At 34.2% G+C, this 16,044-nt stretch overlaps 1 protein-coding gene across 10 annotated transcripts in view; it reads right to left on the reverse strand.

The window, feature by feature from the left end:
• Nucleotides 1-8,451, reverse strand: part of LOC107224546 (glutamate-gated chloride channel) — a 106,054-nt gene extending 97,603 nt beyond the window's left edge. For all 10 annotated transcript variants that reach the window (XM_046738376.1, XM_046738375.1, XM_046738374.1 and 7 more), the window contains exon 1: nucleotides 8,184-8,451. The gene's annotated coding sequence lies outside the window, so the exon portion shown is untranslated. The remainder of the gene's footprint in view (nucleotides 1-8,183) is intronic.
• Between the last annotated feature and the right edge of the window lie 7,593 nt (nucleotides 8,452-16,044).

Below are 16,044 nucleotides of genomic sequence, written 5' to 3' on the forward strand. Positions count from 1 at the left end.
CTTTTTCAATAAGATTGTAGGTGTTTAAATGATGTACAAAATAATCTTTGAATTTATGATAATTTTACAACGAAATATCTAAACATGGAACCGTATATTGTGAATTATTTTATTATGGACCCCGCAATGTATTGTAAGAAATTCGTTTTCGCATCGAAATTATATAGCACGTGAGCTGCTACGTCTTTAGACCGGATACATCGAATTTATTATCTATGAGTAGGAATCGACCGATCTAAATAACAGAGGGTTTACTATGTAGTATAATACCGTATGTACGTATAAATGGCGATGGAATAATTTAGTGGAAGTCGTTGCTATATCTCTGGGGTTGAATCAATTTTACTGCAAGACGAATAGAATTGCGGTTTTATTTTATACAACGCGGTTCATGAAATTTTCGGTTTACAGACAGAAGCCAAATTGAAGAATTACAATATGCAGGTACGTAGCACCAAAAATTAGAATTTGTCTTATAAGCAAAATTGTTTCAGCCGGTAGAAATATTAAAAATAAAAAACCGATTTTGATTATTAATAACGATATATCGGAGAAAGATAGAAGAGCAGTTAGATTGAATCAGTCAGTAAAAATTCGTAAAAGAATTTGAAGAAATGCGAAAAAAAAATTTCCATTTGTTGCAGAATAAAAAGTTAAAAGCTCTGAAATTTTAAAGACACAGTCCTTTGATTCAAGATGATTTACATTAACGTGCTCTTTTGTTAAGGCCAAATTCGTACATTTGAATGAGGGAGATTCTTTGAAGCTGTGAAACTAAAATTCTTGACTCTTGTGTAACGTGTAAAACACGGTTTGTTGAAAGAAAAGAAACCCAGACTTTAAAACGTTAAGATGCAGTGAAAACTCAATTTTCCGCTTTCGAGGTGATTATAATAACATTCCTAAGTTTTAAATCTGGAAAACAGTTCAAGTGATCGTAAAGGAAAATCTAGTTTCCACGTTGCAGACGGAATTTCCTTCAACTGTTAAAAAGTATTTCAACCTTAGCCTGCAGTAGTTACGTGCATGTATTGTAAATTCAAAATTTTCAGCGGACTTTTTAGAGCTGAAAACATTCTTCACGTTCCTGTCAATATAAAAACTTCCATTTTCTGCGAGTGAAGAAAATCTCGTGATTGTAGTTGAACAGATTACATTTTGTACAAAGTATCGCTCACGGGTAGTGAATAGCGTTAAACGAGCGTCGCATTCAGAGTCCGCGCTTTTCAAGTGAGATTATTCCGTCTTTCACGTATTTCTACAAGATCATACAACTTTCCTTCTTCAACAAGTCCTGTGTAAGGTATTCGCTATGTACTACCAACTATCTGCTCCAGTCTGCACGATATTTTACATACCCACGTACAACTTGGCAACAGTTTGACCACGTTGAAATCGTTACAATATAGAAATCGCGGGAGTTATTATATCTCTTACACGATTTATTACACAAGATGAATTGCCAAGACTAAACGGTCCGTCGTCTGCTACAATTTAATGCGCATGCTCCACAATTCGAGAGCAGTTGCTTGCCAGGGTGACCAACCATCACGAACGTAACCTCAAAAATTTTGAAAGTTGTTGTTTGCACTTGTGTTCAACACCGACGGCTGTCGAAATTTTCGAGGTTACTTACATTGCAGCGAATTTTCGCCATGTCGTCTCAATTTGGAACGGTTGGTCGCCCCGGCGAACAACTGCTCGCGAATTGTAGTGCATGCGCATTAAATTTTAGCAGACGACGAACCATTCAGCCGTTAAAAATTCACCCCGTAGACGTAGAACGCAGGCGATTCCTGAGGCACAATTTAAAGGTGTAGATACAGGATAAAGGTTGACCGAGGTATAAATGGAATCAAAGAAACCGAACCGATCGACAAAAGTTATAAAACTTGCAAAAGTTCAAGGCAATCGATCGTTTTTAGTTCTTTCGTAAAATGGTTTCGCAATCTGTTAAATTTTCCAAATTCGCAATGAAATTCGGGAAGGCAAATTGACAATTTCTTTAAAAGAAACCCAAGCGTAGAAAAATTTGCTTCAACTCCTCAACATAAATTAATTCGAGATCTTAATTACGTGTAGCGGTCGTTACATTTCCGGTACTCCAAGATAAAAGAGTTCAGCGAAGCGTCGCCACGGCCGTTCGCAATTATCTATCGAAGAATGAACGGTGGACGGTATATATAATATAACTGAAGTTGCTGCTAGTGGAAGCTTAAAAGGTTAGCATATTTAATAAGGTCTCCCGGTGTTTTTAGCCAGCCGAAAGGCTCACTTGATCGATATTATACGCGCAGCCTTTCATTCCTTGCTATCCACCCGTTTAACGTGTATGAAAATTGCTACAATACGTGCTGTACCTCCCGCTTTCGTTCTGCAGATCGATTCGTCAATTGGCGATGACCTAAAGTTGCCTATAAGGCCGAAGGCTTGCAAGGGTTCGGGTTATTCGCATTATCTGTCATCGAGAAGAAACAGCGAAACTCGGCACATTGAGCATCCAGCCACGCATGCGCGAACCTTGTCCGATCTTCGCGCAGGCTGGCCACCTCAAGATTCAGCTGTCAAACACGACTTATGGAGGTTATGCAGCCGATTCGAATTCTTTTTAAATTAAACACATCTCACTTGGTGTACTTTTGTTAATGCCCGACTTATGATTGATGGCTGCTACGGTCATCGTAACAATCCAATTTCCATTCGCCACTTGACTCAAGAGATCAATTTGATATCTCATCGTTTGTTTTGAATAAGTTGGCTTCCGTGCTTTGCAGGCGAAAATATTACCGGGGTACGATATCGCTGACCAATGAAGTTCGATTATTTTGCACATGAGCAGTCGGTCGCTCACGATTAGCTCGCAAAGCTCTGCCGTTTTCTCTTCGTATCTGCTACATCTTAATTTTGACAGTCAATATTTGAATTTCAGCATTATGTTATGACAATTTCAGCAAATGAATAAATATTCTACAATAATATCAATTACTTCAAATCTCCGTCGTTGGTGTAAATCATAATTTTTAATGCCTTTGAGCTAAAAAATGAAGATCACCGCGGGTGTATTAGCCATGAACTTGGTTAGAGGAAGCAATTTTTAACCCCCGTTACACGGATAGAACTAAAACAGCAATATGTATATTGAAGGAAGTCCTGAAGTGCACCCGTCAAGGACATTGCTGTTCTTATATTGATATCCATACACGTATACATAGAATTTATACTGCAGGGTCTCGAGTAGGCATGGTGACGCCGTCACGCAATTCCCAAGAATCTCAATCGATTCCTTGTGAAATATATCTGTATTCCCCCTCGCTGCTACGTATTTGCGACTCAACGCTACTACACGTAGACAAGCCTATTCTATTTCCTTTTTGTGTTTTCGTTCCGTTCCGTTTTCCTTTTTTCTCTTCTCTTATTCGAATGGGTTTCAAGCCATCGACTCAGATAGACAAGCGTTCCTACAACACACCGTTTCTTCCTTATCACATCGATAGCAAAGTTTTTCTTCCTGGGAATTTCATATTCATAGTAGAGTACTTCTTCACTCGTTCTAACCATACTGGTTAACGCTAGACTACCGAGGTAAAATGTAATACGAAGCAGAAATTTTAAAACGAAATTGTGAATCCAGTCTAACAAAACCAAAATAAAAGTTATTATGTCATGGCGGGGAAAAAATTTAACATGAAGTAGGATTTTTTAAATGAAATTGTAAAACCAGTCACTTTGAATTGTCTGTAGTTCTAGTGTTAAAACGAAACCTTTACTCCACTCTGAAGCGCAGCCGAGCTTTACGAACCTTTACTCGTTTAAACGTCGAACGAAAAGTGATGTTTACAACTTATTATGTTATATTCGGATAATACACGTAGGAAACCGTCAAGTTTATGAAAAATATGAAAAAGCACAAAAACGTTTACTTCAACTCAATAACGTCTAACGAATTTGTCTAGACTTTTGTTTCGACAGATTCTTACCGTTGTTGTAATACCACCCATGCAGCTTCGTACTTGGGATTATAACGAGCTATTGTGCCGCTCATTTTTGAATGGGAAACTGTATGTGGAAAGGAAATACTGTACGAATCAAAATTTGCCTATTCGGTTTAGTTCCAACCTTTTTAAAGATTCTTGAGTAATTTGGAATTATCGATATTTTACTGAAATCATTGAGCTTGACTTTTGATAGTCTTGAATAATTAGTAGTAAATTCGACGTTCCTTTGTATGCGAATTGATTTTCTATAAGATGTCATTTTCTACCAACTGAATTACAGACAAAATATTGTAAGATGAGTCTGTGGCTTTGAGACTTTTGACCGGAGAAATCGGGTTATCAGGTACTCGTTTGTCAGTTCGTTCAACTCGCAGAATGTATTTTATATATGTGTGTATAATATACATAACCATGTGTCTATTTACCCAGGCATTACAAGCAATATTCGTTTTGGCAAGCGTGGATCATTCGAATTGGGCACCATATAATAGGTTTATAATGGCCCGATCCACTTAAAGTAAGCCAATTTAAGGTAAATCCTCAAGAAATGCTAAAAAACACATTTTTTGACTTTCTCAGCCCTGTTAATGAAAACGGGATAGAATCCACTTTTTTTTTTTATCACATGTGAAAATGTTAATGATAATTTGTCGCTTTCGAGTCAAAGTAAATGTGCGAATTTCGAAATACATCAACGGGAAAAAAAAATCTTTTACTATCCAAGTATTCTGAATATTCATTAAATGTGTGGATCAATCTTGAAATATCATGACAAGTAAATAAAAATTCTTGAAAAAAAAAAAAAAAAACTGTTAGAAAAAGTTTCCTAATTTATAATTTATAATTATTCATCTATGTAATATACCGATTATATTACTTACTTTCTGTAATTTTTATTTCGAAGCGAAATTGAAGATTTGAGCGAGACGTGAAAAAAGAAACCTTTTCCTTACTTGTACCGTACTTTTGTTTTTTACATTATACCTTCCTTTCCGTATCCCTATTTCGGATAATACTTCAACATTACACTTTCATTATTCAGATTTTATTACAAGTGCTATAGCATCACATATTCTGAAAAACGACCGCCGGAGTGCATCTCGAGTGTTATGTATCCTTTGTTTCTTCCCCCTTCTCTGTCGCTTTCTTGTGCCTTCAACAGCTTCTTAAGAGTCTTTCAACCGACGAATTTAAAGACGAAGTCAACTTCAGCGCGGCTTATCACGAATAGCCGCGCAATTACAATAACCATTAGTAACAATTTGAGCCACATTGAAGAGCAAAGATGTTTTCCTCAAATTCTCACGGTAGTCGAAACACGTATTGTTCGATACGCTTGCAAATCTTGGGAACTATTGTTTGCCTGCTTCGCATTTTTAATACAGATAAATAATAAATTTAACAAGATTGGAAATTTTCATTGAATATCAATAGACAATTTCACAGATTGTCAATTATATATATATATATATATACAAACGATATAGAGTTCAAGCGTCGATTTGACCAATTTAGTTGCTTGATCGGCTAGGAAGTTTCGGCCAAAATACACGTCCGTGAATCAGCTGATTCTTGGACGGCATTTATAACATATAATACAAGTATTTAAAACGGTGGCTATTGTATACATGCAGCCTTCGAAATTCTCGAACCATTTGGCAGCCGTATTTAACCAACGACGGATGCACACCAGATATACGTGCGTATAATTTACACTATTTGGCACCCGCGTGGCGGTGCATTCGATAAATTGCGCAACTGTTTTCGCGGTCTTCGGAGAGAGCAAGAAAAAAAAGAAACGAAACGAAGGAAGAAAAAGCATATCAGCTTTACATAAATCGAGATGTCTAGAATTTCAAAGTTGCGTACAGACTTTATCCGAAAATTTTCTCGGATATTCTATGGAATTTTAGCGACTCGCAAACGCACAGGATTTTCCCAAAATTTATGAAAGTTCAACAGAAACTTTTACTCTATTATCTAAACTGATCGGCAGAATTTTGATTTCCGTTTAGTCGTCGCGTATTCGTCAAAGAGGCTAATTCTCTTCGAGCGGCTGAAGGCTTTGCCGTTTTATAGAACAGTGCCAAAAGAAGAGTTTGCATTCGAGTCTCACGCATGTAATTAGCGGTTGTGTTTTGTCCGTCTGGCTATTTACCCACCGCGAGTCAGCCGAGGAGGAGATTGCGAAAGGTGCAAAGTGTCGAGGGTGACTGTTAATGACCTGTGTTGTGTACTTGCATATACCTAATTCTAGGAAAGAAACTAACTCGGAACTACGGGCTCTGTCGTTATGCGACAGATAAGAAAGTAAATTTGCGAAATATGGTAGAAAGAGCGGAGAGAATGAAGAAAAATCAGCGAAAATTACACACATTTGCAGCTTACAAAATATGTTATTATTTACATTGCACGAGTACGATCCATTCCCTGCAATTTCATGCTGAGTATGGATTTTGGTGTCAATTACCTCATGAGTATGATTATCATGTTTCTATTTCAAATAATAACTTTTGTGAATTGCGAATTCGGTAATAAAAAATTCAATGAATCTATATTTTGAACGCTCTTCCCTTTAATCCATTTGATTGCAAATTACTCGTCTTTCTGAAGAATATCAAAATTCAAGAACTGACGTACGAAGAAAGAAAAAATTGGGGAGCCATAAGAATCCTCAGTCCATTTATTTCCTTAACATCGGAAAGTTTTGCTCATTATTTGTGGGCAGGAGGTGAAGAAACAAAAGAACAATTCAAAGATGAGCGTGTAAAAACAGTGAAACAAGAAGGAAGCAAGACTGCAGCAGAAACTGGCAAAATATTGACAACGCCTGGTTCGCATGGCGTCCCATATAATAATAGTGTAGCTCTACTCGATAAGAGAGATCAGATGTTCGAGTTACGATTTACGATGTATTTACTATAACCATTATCGTATAATGCGTATAACGCGAGAATATTGACCGGATAATCTCGATACATTTTGCTTTATCTTTGACGGTTATTTTTTCCCGACGTAAAAACCACATATATCAGATATATAGAACACAGTGAGACTATGTTATGTTATTAATCAACCCTATGGTGTGCGAAATTGGTTATGGTAGAGTTTATGTAGCAAAGCGTTATTGTATACAGACGCACAGTAAATCATAGCAAACTGTTACAAAGTCGTTCGAACGATCAATTACTAAACAATTCAGTCACTTACGTATAATAAGTCCACTCAAACGTCAATTAATTCTCAATTTTAAGAAAAAAAATTGTCCCTCGTCAAGAATTATAAATCAACCAAAAGAATCGAGTTAAATTAGTTTTCAGCAGGTATAATATGTATTACAAAATAAAATAAAAAAATTTTCAAGTAATATTGTACAACGTTGACAGATTACCAAATTTAAATAAAAAGTCAGAATACTTTTCCTACTAAAGTGACCAGCGTATGAATATATGAAACAACTTGTGAATAGTTATCAGTTGAAATGATTGAAATTGAAATTGATAATAACAGAAAGCGAGCGGAAACAAATCTAAAGTGATAATGACAATGTAACACCGTCAATACCTTTGCCTTTATTTCATACTTGGATTCTACGCAGTAGACGTAATTTGCCAAGCGTGAACTATTCGCGACGTAATTAGACATGTGAGTAGAATGGCAGGAAGGAACGAAAGGGAGTCAATTTATACAACGGTAGATTGAAAAGCACAGTTTCTATCATTTTCGATTTTTAACATCGGCGAACTTGGAAAAAAATGGATTCGCAATGACCAGTGAATGAGGAAAAAATTCGTATCAACGAAACAAGAGCGAAGTGGTAAGATTTCAAAGATATATGTAAGTATTTTTAGACTAATTACTAGGTGAATAGTTGATCGGTCAATAATCGATAAAAGAAATCGTTGATAAGAGCGTCCAAGTACATAACGAGATTGTCCATCGCCGAACGTTTGAAATTGCAACTAAATCAATGAAGAACATAAAACTAAATTTGATATGTTTAATTTGGTGCAGTGTTACAAAATAAAAATGGCGAGATGAAGTTAAATTTGCGAATTCAGGATTTCAGCTTCAACATTTCTCCGTAAAATCTTTCGTTGTAGAACGTTAAAAACTTGAAGCTTCGAGGTGGCGCCAGAATTACATAGATGTCAAAATAACAAGATGATAAAAAGAAAAAAAACTTACGTTTTAGCGATGTGGGCGACTGTCGACTATGGCACAAATTGGCACTATATACATACCTACATATAAATTTACAGTAAATTTAACACACCGTGTCGTTGTGCAACCCGTAATTATGCGAGTAATATTAGTTGTATTGATATTGATGTATGATAACTAGGATGAGTACAGTGTTGTGGAAAAGCGGATAAGCAAACAACGGATCGCCCCGAATTGGTTGGTGCAGGTTTATTCTTATCAGAGAAATTCAAGAACGACGCGATATCACTCGCGGTGCGCACCGCACTGAGGGTGGATCGAGGACGCCTAGGGGCGTCGCGACGCCAGCGTCCCGCCGCGGCGTAAATTCGCACTAGAATTGCCGTACGCTAAGAAAAATATCATTTGGTATAGTAACTAGAAAAATTCAGTAAAACAGGTATCGATGAAAAGACTGTTTGAATATTGTTGGAATTACGAAAAACGAGGTACGCGTAACCATTTTGCGATATCGTCGATCCATTTTTGGTAATTGCAATGCAAAATCAGTTTCTTCGGTTTATTCCACCTTTTTAGTTAAAAACGCTTTAACGTCAATTTATTCTTGCAAAAGCATTAAAGCTTCGCAACAGTTACAAGAAAATATAGTAACAGTGATAGTAATGAGAAAAAATAGTAACGGATACCAGACTTTCTGGTAACAGCTACGAAACTAATTTACGTTTTGTACCTTGAACTATATTTTTCGATTTTGGTAAAAAATGAAAATAGTCAAGGTCTGAGCGCTGACCGGAACTAAAAATTTCTCTCAGTGTAACGTTTCAATTTCAAAAAAAAAATCTCAACAATTGAAGAAACTTTTATGTGTGTCTATTTCCAATTTTCACCGTAATCGGAAGTATGTGGTTATTGATGCAAAATAAAAAAATAGTTTTGTAACTGTAATTGAAAAACGATGTATGCATTACTATCATTTTTCATCATAGTCACTCGCAATGTATTTCTTTGTAACTGAGGCGATAATTTGATTTTGGTATACGAATATAACTTATTCGACTGAAAAACTGTAGCAATCCGAATAAACAGTTTTTAATATGGCAATAATGAGAAAATCTATAAGTATCGAAAACTATTATAATTACGGTAAATAGCTTAACTTGTATCACATTTTCTCATGATCTCAACAATATTTAAACGATTATTATAACGATATGTATCTATTTTATTAGAATGTTTAGTGACAGTGATAAATCACAAAAAAAAGCAATCCATACAAATACGAAACGAGCGAATTATTACTCTTTATGTAACAACTTTTCACTGTTTTGTATACCTACAACAAACAAGAATACAAAGTAGACAATAAACTCTTCAAACCACTGATGCTCGTCATGAGTTTTGAGGTTATGGCAGCAACAATCAGGGAGAAAATTGGATACTTTCAGCAACAAAAAAAAAATAAAGTGTTTATACAGCTGTTTTCTATTCATTCGAACTCGCATGTTGATAAAAAAAAAAAAATTAACTAAATACGGAAATACTAACCGTATAATGAAAAAATTCGAAAATTTTGTAAATACTTCATAAATGATTTTTGAGATTGTACCTACTCCTGGATTTTTCATGATCCTAATTCGGTGGCTGCACGCTGAAACGATCGTTCCTGAGTAGTTTTTTGTTTACATTTTCTGTACTGTGAGTGAAAAAAATCGATTATAAGCCAGCTTTTTCATCGGTAGGCGTAATATGGACTGCCCGACTTGAATTATATCCAGTTCATAAATTTCTGCAGATCGTAATTCTCATTAAACTTGTATGTGAGAACTGTTTAACTAATAACGTTTCTTCCGTGTATTTCACAGACCTTTCGGAAGAATCTGCGGAAACTGCGATTGAAAAGTTTGTAACGTTAATTTGAAGACTTTAAGAAGTTAAATATATGCATTTACTTCGAAACTGTTATGATTACCAAACTACAGGTTTTTATCCCTACAAAATTAGTTAAATCAAGTTCACCATGAATAAAAAATCTACGTGGTAACGACTATTCAAGAAAAATTAATATCTATAATTGATTACTTGAAACAAAATAGCAGTTAAAATTGAAAGGGAGCTGAAACGCGTATTTTTTTTTTTTTTTTTTTTTTTTAAGACTGACTCATTTCGAAGCTCAGAAATAATGATACAATAATAATCGATCTAACGTTCATTTATTTTCTTCAATTTATTTATTTTTTCCTCAATATTATAGTCATTATTACATATGTATAGTGCATTATCTAAAAAAATCTGTCTTTTTTATGCAACTTATATAGATATAGTATATTGATACATACATATATATATATATATATATATATATGTATATATGTGTATTCAAATACATACGTCATGTGTACTTGCAAAAAATTTACATTATTATTATTGCCCTTATGTGATAATTATATTATTACATTACTATCTGAAAATGATGATGGTAACGGTAATGATTTATTATTCTTTTTTTCACCTGCATAAGTAAGGTAATGTTGAGAGAGAGAATATGAGAGCGAGACGAGACAAGGAGCGACGGAGATAGAGAGAGAAAGAGATACATATAAATAATAATAATAATATTCACTGTCTTTTCCATTAATAGACCGTCAATTTGAGATTAAATCGCTGTCTAGCACGTAGTTAGGATCAAAAACTAATATGACTCCTGTATATTGTACATAAATGAGATTTAATATACACATACGTATATATATATTTTTTATTTCATTTTTTTTTTGTTAAATTCGGCTGGATTCTGTGTTTCGAACTTTCGACGCATGGTTAAATACGTTGTAACACGTACTGTTTGAAATTGAAGAAGGCAAGAAATGTGATATGAAATTGAAATAATTTTTAAATAAATTACCTTGATCAAAATGAATTTTCGAGACGAATAACGATAACAACAACGGTAATAATAATAAAAATATCGATTCTTACCAAGTTATAATTTAAAATATTACCGTAGTATAAAATATAAATTAAATAACTTTAACGATGTGTATCTTATATTATAATTCATGATATGAAGTATCGGTAAGAGAAAAAAATCAAAGTCTTTTGTTGATACAAAAAAGAAATTGTTACAACTAAATTGATTTCATGTCTGCAATGTAACCAAACGATACATTGGAAGATCAGCAATGTGGAGAAACGAGTATTTTTTGCTAGGTGAAGAAATGGGAAGAAAAAAAATTCGATCTTGATAAGATTTAACTCTATAATCTACTTATAATTAAATACATCTTTATAGGGGCATGAAATCACGACAGTGTAAAAATAAATTCATTGATTCGACATGCGCGTAATCAATTGAAGCCAATCACAGCGAAGATCGTTGAGGTGTGAAAAAAATTTCTCAATTAGTAAACAATTTACAAATAATGATTATGCGAAATAAAAGTTGCTGAGTTGTAATTCCACAGCAAAATTATTGAGCCATTCCAATGATTTTCTTATGGCATATTAATTCAACAATTTTTTTTATATATATAACTATGTATGACACATAGATTTTGAGCAAACTACCGATTTAAACGTAGACTGTAGACACAGACAAAAAAATAATAATAACAATAGTAACAATTGTTAAACAAATAAATAAACTTGAAATAAGTTAAGAAAACTAACACGAGAGTTTGGTCACGCAGAAAATTTGAACAGATTCAAGATACGGAAGTGTAAAGTATAAGGTTGTTAAAACTTTACCTAATTTACTTGTTAAACAAGTGATAAAAAGTAAGAAATGAATAAATAAAATTCCATCGAACAGTGAGAGAAGAGAATGAAGGAGAAGAATAGTATATTGTGTAACAAGGAGGCAAACTCGGTCTTTTCGGACCGAGCGTAAATTTGCAATATGAGTCGTAGGCGAGCCGAAAACGTGTATTGAAAATACGCGAGACGAAAAAACCGCTGTCTCCTGGTTGCACACGATTCTTGATATAACAAGAATATGTCACGCATTTCTTTACGATGCACGAAATTGAGGTTAGGGTCGCGTAATGTCAGACTTGTTCGCGACAGCGCGTGCGCAAAGTTCTGAGAAGTCCTAGGACTTGAAAGTTGTTTTTCAGTACAGCGCGCATGCGCATTCGCAGGAACACTCGAACTTCATAGAAACGAGTACTTTGCGTAGGGAAAACGCGCATGAAAAAACGCGTAAAACATGCTCGCGTTGTATGTAAGAATAATCTGGGGATGACGTGAAAGAATGGTCTTGCCTTTTCAGCTTTCATTTCGTTTATCTTTTTTGTTCAACTTCCATACTGACATGGATTGCCCTCATTTTAAAACCAGCTTCTCAATTACATAGTCAAATCATAACAACTAATCAACAACGTACATACAATACAATTATACTCTACGCATGTTAAAATATCATAATAATTATCATATAAATACATAACAATATAATTGTTTATAAAACGAAGGAACAAAAGTAAAACAATGATGCAGAAAATAAATAGTTTGTCCAAGGGGGACAGAAATGTATAACTAGATCATAGGTAGGTATATGTATAGTCCATTATATTATATATTATATAATGTATTATTGCACGTCCCTTTTTCTAAGTATTATCACAATATAATGAATTTTTAAAAATAAACTAGGAGGAAAAAAAAATCATCAACAATTTTTAATCTAAACTAAACAAAAAACAACTAATAAATAATTTTTATTACAAATGTGTACGACTTTAAATGACGTTGATACAATTTTCGTGGTTACATGGCACGTGTTGTATTGAAGATTTTGACGATGTTTCGACAAGGGGATGTACAATAATTGATCAATCAATTGATTATTTATAACTACAAACCAGAGTTACTATTACAATAGGGCCTAGGTTTTACAATAATATGTAATATTCAGATATGTGTAAATTGCATTATAGCGAGAAGAAAAAACAACAATTTTAAGTATAATGCGACCACATACGATGCGTATCGAATAAAACTCACGCAGACTAGACATCAGTGATATTTTTAATACACCGAGAGTCCAGGCAGCTGTCGCATGCAGGATTAAAAAGTATCACACACATAAAATCGTCCGGGCAATTAGATCGTGGATCAACGGTGTAGTCAGCAAACTTTTGCGCAATAACTCGCAGAATTTTTTAAACACATAAGAATCGAAGATCTATCCTTGCCGAAAACCGAACGTCACTTCGCCTTTCGGCGAAGTTTGCAAACTATCCGCACATCAATTCACCCAGAAGCAAAGCGAAACGCATTCAACAAAAAGTGGGAAAACTTTGACGCCCAAGGCGACGAGATTTGAGCGAATATCAGAGGCGTAAGATCAGTTTTACCGTTTGTACAAGTCCCCGTATTTCGGCAATAAAAATCCAAGATGGCCGACCGAGTTACGTACCAGACACCGTCGGGGTGAATTGGTTTAGGTTAGAAATTTGCGCGTCAAGACCTTCCTCCGATTTTGTATTTATGTATATTTTACTACGTTCAAGATATTAAGTAAAACTCGAAATCGCCGCAATGACAAATTAACAGGTATATACGGGTATATAAATAGGCAAATATAACACGATGTTAAAATAAGCGGCAGAGCGAAGAGGATTATTATGGATTTATGGCGCTAGCTAGAGTCTGATATGTAGACTGATTTTGGGTGAGGGGCACTATGTGTTAATTGGGTCTATACACACGGCTCCTTCGTGACAATTTTATAATAGATCGGAAAAGAAAAAAAAAAAAAAAACAAAGAAATTTCGCTCTTCCTATCTTGGCTTTGATTGTTTTGTTTTTCTTTTTCTTTTTATACATATATTTCAATTTTCACGTCGATTTTTCTCTCGTTTCAAACAGGTAGGTCGCTCAAAAATATTATACATCAACACACGACAATCGGATATATTGTATGATATACAATTTGAATAAAAATTATTTATTATCACACGGTCCGAGGGTATTTTTGAACAAGTCGTTTTTTCTTTTGTCTCTCACACTTACTCAATTTCAAATTTTGCTCGTCGAATTGTTGCATGAATAATTTCTTATCGCCGATAGAAATTTTTTTTTTTTTTTTTTCTGAAACAGCTGTACATAATATAGTACATAAGAAGAGGTGCAATATTACACGAAGGGCTTGTGACTTATCGCCAAGGTACATAAATGATGTATTATATTATATTTTCGCAACCTACCTGCGTGGGCGACGCATGCGATTTAACGACCATATGCATATATATCACATACACGTAACTTTGTATCAGATATGTGTTAGTTAGCTACAGATCCTACCGTAATCGTGTCATTTCCTTTCGCTTTGACTCTGATTTTTGAACCGATACATACAGTAACATCATTTACATTCACATATCTGTTTTACACGCATGATAATGACGATACTCTTCGTATTTAAATTTTCTGAATCATTATCATTATCATTATTGTTAAATTGAATTATTACATATATGTATTATATGTATAATTCGATTTATATCGCTAAACGTAGGTATACATGAATTTCTTATTTTAGTCCTATTACAATTGCGTCGTGATTATGTATAAATATACATATATATATATATATATATATCGTAATTTTTTACATATATGTATACATACATAATATTATATTGTATGTATATAAATATTGCGTAGCAGACAATTTTACAAAAAACATTACCCTGAAATAATGTACTTTTCTGAAAATTCTTATTTCTATTTCACTTCGCTTCGTTTTTTTGTTATTTTTTTTTTTTTTTGTTTTTTTTTTTTGTTATTTTTTGTTTGTTTCAAACGTGCAGTATTATCGTAATAATAATTATAATAATAATGACGGTAATATATGTCGCGGTAGCCGAGTGTTTGGTAACAGAATGCGGATGCGTATCTCACTGCAACATCACATGTTACAATTTCTAGGTGCTCAATTATAACGAATTGATGAATTTGAATAAAATATTGACTACGTATTTTTTATTCAAATATTTTTCCCCGTGATCTGGTAACATTCATCCCTCCAGCTCTGTGTTATTCGTAATTTTTATTTTTTCCTAACCGAGTGACAAGGAACGCTTCTGCACGTGTTAAATTCAACGCCAGTCAACTTCACCGCATGCGTAATAAAAACGGAACTTTGTAACAACTCCATTTTATCCCGTTTATTAAAATTTGTCTTTTTTATTCTTCTTCACAATCGTGTCTAATAAGTTAACGATATACATTGTAAATTGATTTACATCCTTCCAGTACTAAAGCTTAGTTTAACTTTTTATTCTTTTTCATATGTTTTCGTACTTTTTTTTTCCTTTTCGCAATTTTTTCGACACTGCTTTACACCGTTCTTACAAGTTTTTAAAGATATCATCACTATTGTACTCTCGACATGACACACACAGCTATACAATTTATCCGTCTCCTTTTTACCCTTTTTCCACTTCTTTTTCAACCTAAATACTTCGTATGTATTACGTGTTAAATATATTTTATACATGACCCTGTTTCATATAAAGGCTTCGTAACGCAAGTAATTCGTTTGGCCAAAAGAAAAAACGAAGATACAGGGAGAGGGGTGGGGGGGAAGGGGGGGGGGGGGCGAGTGAATTTAAACAAAACGAAAATGAAACAAGAGCTACATTTTCACAATTACCGCACTCTTTTTTTCTTCTATATTTGGATCAGGGATTCAATTCGCGATATGTCCGATCGACAGCGGTTTAATACGTACGTACGTACCTGTCTCAACTTTGCATAACAGTGGCCTTTGAAATTGATCTTACATCAAGTATTACTATTTTAAATACAAACAGGAAATACTATTGATCGCGAGTTTTAGTTTTTACAACTCGAACGAGGAACAAGAGAGAAGAAAAAAAAA

This window comes from Neodiprion lecontei, chromosome 4 (genome assembly GCF_021901455.1).
Source record: "Neodiprion lecontei isolate iyNeoLeco1 chromosome 4, iyNeoLeco1.1, whole genome shotgun sequence".
In the NCBI taxonomy this organism is placed as follows: Eukaryota; Metazoa; Arthropoda; class Insecta; order Hymenoptera; family Diprionidae; genus Neodiprion; species Neodiprion lecontei.